We start from the raw sequence: 10,445 nt of genomic DNA on the forward strand, positions 1-10,445 counted from the left end.
AGAGGCTAAGATGGTAAGAGGGTAAGATGGAAGTCATCTGGCAAAAGCAGAGCTCACAAAAGGGCCAGCTGAGAAAGCTCTTGCTGCCTACAACTTCAACTGCACCCCTCAAAGCAGCAGCACACACGCTGCTCTCGGCACTTTCCTTCTCAGCTCTACGCACCATCCTAAGCCTTGCCTCTCCCACACTCAGGATCCAAAGACAACGGCACCAGGGACTGCTCACACACTAAAGGCACCAGGACAAAAGGCTCACCAGCTTGGCCGTTGCATTCCCGCTGACAGCTCCACAGCTTGAACCCAGAGAACTGCCTGCTGCCAACAGCCTTTCCAATCACTCTGAGCACCTCATGACAAGGAGTGTGGGGAATGAATCTCCAGCAGCCTCCTGCCCCAGGCTGTCCCCCGGGAGCAGCCCTGCTCCAGGCCGTGACTGCCACCTGCACAGCCAAAGGACCCAGAGCCGGTGTTACACACCACGGCTGTGCCTGGCACAGAGACACCAGTGGCCACACAAGTGGCCATGGCACTGTCCACACACAGTCCCTGCTGCTGCTCCCCCAGCCGCTGGCACCAACTCCCAGCCACCCACTCCTAAAGCCACGGGGCCCACTGGGACACTGCGGGGGCTCGTGGAAGCCAGCGGCCATTGTGACACAGCGGGGCTGCACAGAGCCCACGGTGCTTTGTGACCCGTGGCTCCCAGGAGAGCCTTTGTGATGCTGGGGAACTACAAGGAAGCCTGGCTCCTCTGTGACACCACCACAGAAGCTCAGGGGAGCCCTGGAGACCGTGCTGATGCTATGGAACCTGATGCAACCCTGCCTCCTCTGTGACACCACAGAAGCTCTTGGAGCCCTGGAGACCGTGGTGATGCTATGGAACCTGATGCAACCCTGCCTCCTCTGTGACACCACAGAACCTCTGGGAGCCCTGGAGACCGTGCTGATGCTATGGAACCTGATGCAACCCTGCCTCCACTGTGACACCACAGAAGCTCAGGGAGCCCTGGAGACTGTGGTGATGCTATGGAACCTGATGCAACCCTGCCTCCACTGTGACACCACAGAAGCTCGGGGAGCTCTGCAGACCGTGGGGATGCTGGCGAAGCTGACGGAACCCTGGGCACCACAGTGACGCTCTGGAACCTGGTGGAACCGAGGGGCCACAGTGACACTGTGGGGCCTTTTGGAAGCAACAGGACCCTGGTGGGAAGCCACGGGATGATTAATCCTGCACGAACCTGCTCCAGGTGGGCTCCTCTCTCCCGGCTTCCACAGGTGCTGCTAGGATCCCACTCCGGCACTGGCTTGGCACGGGCTCACGGCTTCCTTTGGCAATGGCTCTGCTCCAGGATGGCATGCTGCAGAGAATGCAGGTAGATTTTGTGCTCACTCCTGGCATGCAGCTGGACAATAAAGCCTGATCCAGCCCCCCCTCAGCATATGTCCGGCTCTGGCATTGGGGCGGGGCAACTTTGGGAGCAGCCCCAGCCCTGCTCCTGCTCCCGGCTGGGCACCCAGCTGCTGGGACACAGGTGTGTCCTGATGCCACCGTCTACTCCTTTGAGAAGGGGAGGACAGAGTGCATCAGGGAGTTTGGTGTGGCTTACATGCGGCAAGGAGAAGGTGCAGCCCCAAACTGGCTTTCACTTCTAGAACCTTTTGCTATTGCGGGAGCAGCTGCTGGAGCTTTTCAACCGAGCTGCAAGAGTGAAAAGTGTGATGGCATGTCTATCTGAGAAGGAAGGTTCGGTGCCGCAGCCTGTTGTGCACAATTTATATGCTGATAAGAGAAGGGGGTGCTTTTGGAACGTTTTCCTTCCTGACACTTCTGTCTCTGTGAGCTTTAGCTGCTTGGACTCAGGGATACCGAAGGTATGTGAAAGTGACTGGGATGCGAGAATCATGTTGCACAGGGAACAGGGAAGGTCAGCAAATGTTTCCTGTCCTGGCACATCTCTCAGTCTGAACTGCAGCTGCAGATGCTTCACTTCCGCCAAGGACTCTGCCACCTTGAGAGAAGGATGCGCTCTATGGAGTTGAGAAAGAAAGTGCGTCTCACTAGCTTCTTTCCTCTACTTCATAGACAGCAAAGGGGCTATGAAAGGCAGCACTGGCTTTTTGTTCTAGGACTTCTTCTTTACAAGCAGCTGCTGGATGTTTGGAAGGGGGTTTGGGATATGCAAAAATGAGAGGCTAAGATGGTAAGAGGGTAAGATGGAAGTCATCTGGCAAAAGCAGAGCTCACAAAAGGGCCAGCTGAGAAAGCTCTTGCTGCCTACAACTTCAACTGCACCCCTCAAAGCAGCAGCACACACGCTGCTCTCGGCACTTTCCTTCTCAGCTCTACGCACCATCCTAAGCCTTGCCTCTCCCACACTCAGGATCCAAAGACAACGGCACCAGGGACTGCTCACACACTAAAGGCACCAGGACAAAAGGCTCACCAGCTTGGCCTTTGCATTCCCGCTGACAGCTCCACAGCTTGAACCCAGAGAACTGCCTGCTGCCAACAGCCTTTCCAATCACTCTGAGCACCTCATGACAAGGAGTGTGGGGAATGAATCTCCAGCAGCCTCCTGCCCCAGGCTGTCCCCCGGGAGCAGCCCTGCTCCAGGCCGTGACTGCCACCTGCACAGCCAAAGGACCCAGAGCCGGTGTTACACACCACGGCTGTGCCTGGCACAGAGACACCAGTGGCCACACAAGTGGCCATGGCACTGTCCACACACAGTCCCTGCTGCTGCTCCCCCAGCCGCTGGCACCAACTCCCAGCCACCCACTCCTAAAGCCACGGGGCCCACTGGGACACTGCGGGGGCTCGTGGAAGCCAGCGGCCATTGTGACACAGCGGGGCTGCACAGAGCCCACGGTGCTTTGTGACCCGTGGCTCCCAGGAGAGCCTTTGTGATGCTGGGGAACTACAAGGAAGCCTGGCTCCTCTGTGACACCACCACAGAAGCTCAGGGGAGCCCTGGAGACCGTGCTGATGCTATTGAACCTGATGCAACCCTGCCTCCTCTGTGACACCACAGAAGCTCTTGGAGCCCTGGAGACCGTGCTGATGCTATGGAACCTGATGCAACCCTGCCTCCTCTGTGACACCACAGAACCTCTGGGAGCCCTGGAGACCGTGCTGATGCTATGGAACCTGATGCAACCCTGCCTCCACTGTGACACCACAGAACCTCTGGGAGCCCTGGAGACTGTGGTGATGCTATGGAACCTGATGCAACCCTGCCTCCACTGTGACACCACAGAACCTCTGGGAGCCCTGGAGACCGTGCTGATGCTATGGAACCTGATGCAACCCTGCCTCCACTGTGACACCACAGAAGCTCGGGGAGCTCTGCAGACCGTGGGGATGCTGGCGGAGCTGACGGAACCCTGGGCACCACAGTGACGCTATGGAACCTGGTGGAACCGAGGGGCCACAGTGACACTGTGGGGCCTTTTGGAAGCAACAGGACCCTGGTGGGAAGCCACGGGATGATTAATCCTGCACGAACCTGCTCCAGGTGGGCTCCTCTCTCCCGGCTTCCACAGGTGCTGCTAGGATCCCACTCCGGCACTGGCTTGGCACGGGCTCACGGCTTCCTTTGGCAATGGCTCTGCTCCAGGATGGCATGCTGCAGAGAATGCAGGTAGATTTTGTGCTCACTCCTGGCATGCAGCTGGACAATAAAGCCTGATCCAGCCCCCCCTCAGCATATGTCCGGCTCTGGCATTGGGGCGGGGCAACTTTGGGAGCAGCCCCAGCCCTGCTCCTGCTCCCGGCTGGGCACCCAGCTGCTGGGACACAGGTGTGTCCTGATGCCACCGTCTACTCCTTTGAGAAGGGGAGGACAGAGTGCATCAGGGAGTTTGGTGTGGCTTACATGCGGCAAGGAGAAGGTGCAGCCCCAAACTGGCTTTCACTTCTAGAACCTTTTGCTCTTGCGGGAGCAGCTGCTGGAGCTTTTCAACCGAGCTGCAAGAGTGAAAAGTGTGATGGCATGTCTATCTGAGAAGGAAGGTTCGGTGCCGCAGCCTGTTGTGCACAATTTATATGCTGATAAGAGAAGGGGGTGCTTTTGCAACGTTTTCCTTCCTGACACTTCTGTCTCTGTGAGCTTTAGCTGCTTGGACTCAGGGATACCGAAGGTATGTGAAAGTGACTGGGATGCGAGAATCATGTTGCACAGGGAACAGGGAAGGTCAGCAAATGTTTCCTGTCCTGGCACATCTCTCAGTCTGAACTGCAGCTGCAGATGCTTCACTTCCGCCAAGGACTCTGCCACCTTGAGAGAAGGATGCGCTCTATGGAGTTGAGAAAGAAAGTGCGTCTCACTAGCTTCTTTCCTCTACTTCATAGACAGCAAAGGGGCTATGAAAGGCAGCACTGGCTTTTTGTTCTAGGACTTCTTCTTTACAAGCAGCTGCTGGATGTTTGGAAGGGGGTTTGGGATATGCAAAAATGAGAGGCTAAGATGGTAAGAGGGTAAGATGGAAGTCATCTGGCAAAAGCAGAGCTCACAAAAGGGCCAGCTGAGAAAGCTCTTGCTGCCTACAACTTCAACTGCACCCCTCAAAGCAGCAGCACACACGCTGCTCTCGGCACTTTCCTTCTCAGCTCTACGCACCATCCTAAGCCTTGCCTCTCCCACACTCAGGATCCAAAGACAACGGCACCAGGGACTGCTCACACACTAAAGGCACCAGGACAAAAGGCTCACCAGCTTGGCCGTTGCATTCCCGCTGACAGCTCCACAGCTTGAACCCAGAGAACTGCCTGCTGCCAACAGCCTTTCCAATCACTCTGAGCACCTCATGACAAGGAGTGTGGGGAATGAATCTCCAGCAGCCTCCTGCCCCAGGCTGTCCCCCGGGAGCAGCCCTGCTCCAGGCCGTGACTGCCACCTGCACAGCCAAAGGACCCAGAGCCGGTGTTACACACCACGGCTGTGCCTGGCACAGAGACACCAGTGGCCACACAAGTGGCCATGGCACTGTCCACACACAGTCCCTGCTGCTGCTCCCCCAGCCGCTGGCACCAACTCCCAGCCACCCACTCCTAAAGCCACGGGGCCCACTGGGACACTGCGGGGGCTCGTGGAAGCCAGCGGCCATTGTGACACAGCGGGGCTGCACAGAGCCCACGGTGCTTTGTGACCCGTGGCTCCCAGGAGAGCCTTTGTGATGCTGGGGAACTACAAGGAAGCCTGGCTCCTCTGTGACACCACCACAGAAGCTCAGGGGAGCCCTGGAGACCGTGCTGATGCTATTGAACCTGATGCAACCCTGCCTCCTCTGTGACACCACAGAAGCTCTTGGAGCCCTGGAGACCGTGGTGATGCTATGGAACCTGATGCAACCCTGCCTCCTCTGTGACACCACAGAACCTCTGGGAGCCCTGGAGACCGTGCTGATGCTATGGAACCTGATGCAACCCTGCCTCCACTGTGACACCACAGAACCTCTGGGAGCCCTGGAGACCGTGGTGATGCTATGGAACCTGATGCAACCCTGCCTCCTCTGTGACACCACAGAACCTCTGGGAGCCCTGGAGACCGTGCTGATGCTATGGAACCTGATGCAACCCTGCCTCCACTGTGACACCACAGAAGCTCAGGGAGCCCTGGAGACTGTGGTGATGCTATGGAACCTGATGCAACCCTGCCTCCACTGTGACACCACAGAACCTCTGGGAGCCCTGGAGACCGTGCTGATGCTATGGAACCTGATGCAACCCTGCCTCCACTGTGACACCACAGAAGCTCGGGGAGCTCTGCAGACCGTGGGGATGCTGGCGAAGCTGACGGAACCCTGGGCACCACAGTGACGCTATGGAACCTGGTGGAACCGAGGGGCCACAGTGACACTGTGGGGCCTTTTGGAAGCAACAGGACCCTGGTGGGAAGCCACGGGATGATTAATCCTGCACGAACCTGCTCCAGGTGGGCTCCTCTCTCCCGGCTTCCACAGGTGCTGCTAGGATCCCACTCCGGCACTGGCTTGGCACGGGCTCACGGCTTCCTTTGGCAATGGCTCTGCTCCAGGATGGCATGCTGCAGAGAATGCAGGTAGATTTTGTGCTCACTCCTGGCATGCAGCTGGACAATAAAGCCTGATCCAGCCCCCCCTCAGCATATGTCCGGCTCTGGCATTGGGGCGGGGCAACTTTGGGAGCAGCCCCAGCCCTGCTCCTGCTCCCGGCTGGGCACCCAGCTGCTGGGACACAGGTGTGTCCTGATGCCACCGTCTACTCCTTTGAGAAGGGGAGGACAGAGTGCATCAGGGAGTTTGGTGTGGCTTACATGCGGCAAGGAGAAGGTGCAGCCCCAAACTGGCTTTCACTTCTAGAACCTTTTGCTCTTGCGGGAGCAGCTGCTGGAGCTTTTCAACCGAGCTGCAAGAGTGAAAAGTGTGATGGCATGTCTATCTGAGAAGGAAGGTTCGGTGCCGCAGCCTGTTGTGCACAATTTATATGCTGATAAGAGAAGGGGGTGCTTTTGGAACGTTTTCCTTCCTGACACTTCTGTCTCTGTGAGCTTTAGCTGCTTGGACTCAGGGATACCGAAGGTATGTGAAAGTGACTGGGATGCGAGAATCATGTTGCACAGGGAACAGGGAAGGTCAGCAAATGTTTCCTGTCCTGGCACATCTCTCAGTCTGAACTGCAGCTGCAGATGCTTCACTTCCGCCAAGGACTCTGCCACCTTGAGAGAAGGATGCGCTCTATGGAGTTGAGAAAGAAAGTGCGTCTCACTAGCTTCTTTCCTCTACTTCATAGACAGCAAAGGGGCTATGAAAGGCAGCACTGGCTTTTTGTTCTAGGACTTCTTCTTTACAAGCAGCTGCTGGATGTTTGGAAGGGGGTTTGGGATATGCAAAAATGAGAGGCTAAGATGGTAAGAGGGTAAGATGGAAGTCATCTGGCAAAAGCAGAGCTCACAAAAGGGCCAGCTGAGAAAGCTCTTGCTGCCTACAACTTCAACTGCACCCCTCAAAGCAGCAGCACACACGCTGCTCTCGGCACTTTCCTTCTCAGCTCTACGCACCATCCTAAGCCTTGCCTCTCCCACACTCAGGATCCAAAGACAACGGCACCAGGGACTGCTCACACACTAAAGGCACCAGGACAAAAGGCTCACCAGCTTGGCCGTTGCATTCCCGCTGACAGCTCCACAGCTTGAACCCAGAGAACTGCCTGCTGCCAACAGCCTTTCCAATCACTCTGAGCACCTCATGACAAGGAGTGTGGGGAATGAATCTCCAGCAGCCTCCTGCCCCAGGCTGTCCCCCGGGAGCAGCCCTGCTCCAGGCCGTGACTGCCACCTGCACAGCCAAAGGACCCAGAGCCGGTGTTACACACCACGGCTGTGCCTGGCACAGAGACACCAGTGGCCACACAAGTGGCCATGGCACTGTCCACACACAGTCCCTGCTGCTGCTCCCCCAGCCGCTGGCACCAACTCCCAGCCACCTACTCCTAAAGCCACGGGGCCCACTGGGACACTGCGGGGGCTCGTGGAAGCCAGCGGCCATTGTGACACAGCGGGGCTGCACAGAGCCCACGGTGCTTTGTGACCCGTGGCTCCCAGGAGAGCCTTTGTGATGCTGGGGAACTACAAGGAAGCCTGGCTCCTCTGTGACACCACCACAGAAGCTCAGGGGAGCCCTGGAGACCGTGCTGATGCTATTGAACCTGATGCAACCCTGCCTCCTCTGTGACACCACAGAAGCTCTTGGAGCCCTGGAGACCGTGGTGATGCTATGGAACCTGATGCAACCCTGCCTCCTCTGTGACACCACAGAACCTCTGGGAGCCCTGGAGACCGTGCTGATGCTATGGAACCTGATGCAACCCTGCCTCCACTGTGACACCACAGAACCTCTGGGAGCCCTGGAGACTGTGGTGATGCTATGGAACCTGATGCAACCCTGCCTCCACTGTGACACCACAGAACCTCTGGGAGCCCTGGAGACCGTGCTGATGCTATGGAACCTGATGCAACCCTGCCTCCACTGTGACACCACAGAAGCTCGGGGAGCTCTGCAGACCGTGGGGATGCTGGCGAAGCTGACGGAACCCTGGGCACCACAGTGACGCTATGGAACCTGGTGGAACCGAGGGGCCACAGTGACACTGTGGGGCCTTTTGGAAGCAACAGGACCCTGGTGGGAAGCCACGGGATGATTAATCCTGCACGAACCTGCTCCAGGTGGGCTCCTCTCTCCCGGCTTCCACAGGTGCTGCTAGGATCCCACTCCGGCACTGGCTTGGCACGGGCTCACGGCTTCCTTTGGCAATGGCTCTGCTCCAGGATGGCATGCTGCAGAGAATGCAGGTAGATTTTGTGCTCACTCCTGGCATGCAGCTGGACAATAAAGCCTGATCCAGCCCCCCCTCAGCATATGTCCGGCTCTGGCATTGGGGCGGGGCAACTTTGGGAGCAGCCCCAGCCCTGCTCCTGCTCCCGGCTGGGCACCCAGCTGCTGGGACACAGGTGTGTCCTGATGCCACCGTCTACTCCTTTGAGAAGGGGAGGACAGAGTGCATCAGGGAGTTTGGTGTGGCTTACATGCGGCAAGGAGAAGGTGCAGCCCCAAACTGGCTTTCACTTCTAGAACCTTTTGCTATTGCGGGAGCAGCTGCTGGAGCTTTTCAACCGAGCTGCAAGAGTGAAAAGTGTGATGGCATGTCTATCTGAGAAGGAAGGTTCGGTGCCGCAGCCTGTTGTGCACAATTTATATGCTGATAAGAGAAGGGGGTGCTTTTGCAACGTTTTCCTTCCTGACACTTCTGTCTCTGTGAGCTTTAGCTGCTTGGACTCAGGGATACCGAAGGTATGTGAAAGTGACTGGGATGCGAGAATCATGTTGCACAGGGAACAGGGAAGGTCAGCAAATGTTTCCTGTCCTGGCACATCTCTCAGTCTGAACTGCAGCTGCAGATGCTTCACTTCCGCCAAGGACTCTGCCACCTTGAGAGAAGGATGCGCTCTATGGAGTTGAGAAAGAAAGTGCGTCTCACTAGCTTCTTTCCTCTACTTCATAGACAGCAAAGGGGCTATGAAAGGCAGCACTGGCTTTTTGTTCTAGGACTTCTTCTTTACAAGCAGCTGCTGGATGTTTGGAAGGGGGTTTGGGATATGCAAAAATGAGAGGCTAAGATGGTAAGAGGGTAAGATGGAAGTCATCTGGCAAAAGCAGAGCTCACAAAAGGGCCAGCTGAGAAAGCTCTTGCTGCCTACAACTTCAACTGCACCCCTCAAAGCAGCAGCACACACGCTGCTCTCGGCACTTTCCTTCTCAGCTCTACGCACCATCCTAAGCCTTGCCTCTCCCACACTCAGGATCCAAAGACAACGGCACCAGGGACTGCTCACACACTAAAGGCACCAGGACAAAAGGCTCACCAGCTTGGCCGTTGCATTCCCGCTGACAGCTCCACAGCTTGAACCCAGAGAACTGCCTGCTGCCAACAGCCTTTCCAATCACTCTGAGCACCTCATGACAAGGAGTGTGGGGAATGAATCTCCAGCAGCCTCCTGCCCCAGGCTGTCCCCCGGGAGCAGCCCTGCTCCAGGCCGTGACTGCCACCTGCACAGCCAAAGGACCCAGAGCCGGTGTTACACACCACGGCTGTGCCTGGCACAGAGACACCAGTGGCCACACAAGTGGCCATGGCACTGTCCACACACAGTCCCTGCTGCTGCTCCCCCAGCCGCTGGCACCAACTCCCAGCCACCCACTCCTAAAGCCACGGGGCCCACTGGGACACTGCGGGGGCTCGTGGAAGCCAGCGGCCATTGTGACACAGCGGGGCTGCACAGAGCCCACGGTGCTTTGTGACCCGTGGCTCCCAGGAGAGCCTTTGTGATGCTGGGGAACTACAAGGAAGCCTGGCTCCTCTGTGACACCACCACAGAAGCTCAGGGGAGCCCTGGAGACCGTGCTGATGCTATTGAACCTGATGCAACCCTGCCTCCTCTGTGACACCACAGAACCTCTGGGAGCCCTGGAGACCGTGCTGATGCTATGGAACCTGATGCAACCCTGCCTCCTCTGTGACACCACAGAACCTCTGGGAGCCCTGGAGACCGTGCTGATGCTATGGAACCTGATGCAACCCTGCCTCCACTGTGACACCACAGAAGCTCAGGGAGCCCTGGAGACTGTGGTGATGCTATGGAACCTGATGCAACCCTGCCTCCACTGTGACACCACAGAACCTCTGGGAGCCCTGGAGACCGTGCTGATGCTATGGAACCTGATGCAACCCTGCCTCCACTGTGACACCACAGAAGCTCGGGGAGCTCTGCAGACCGTGGGGATGCTGGCGAAGCTGACGGAACCCTGGGCACCACAGTGACGCTATGGAACCTGGTGGAACCGAGGGGCCACAGTGACACTGTGGGGCCTTTTGGAAGCAACAGGACCCTGGTGGGAAGCCACGGG

This window comes from Aphelocoma coerulescens, unplaced genomic scaffold (genome assembly GCF_041296385.1).
Source record: "Aphelocoma coerulescens isolate FSJ_1873_10779 unplaced genomic scaffold, UR_Acoe_1.0 HiC_scaffold_84, whole genome shotgun sequence".
Lineage (NCBI taxonomy): Eukaryota > Metazoa > Chordata > Aves > Passeriformes > Corvidae > Aphelocoma > Aphelocoma coerulescens.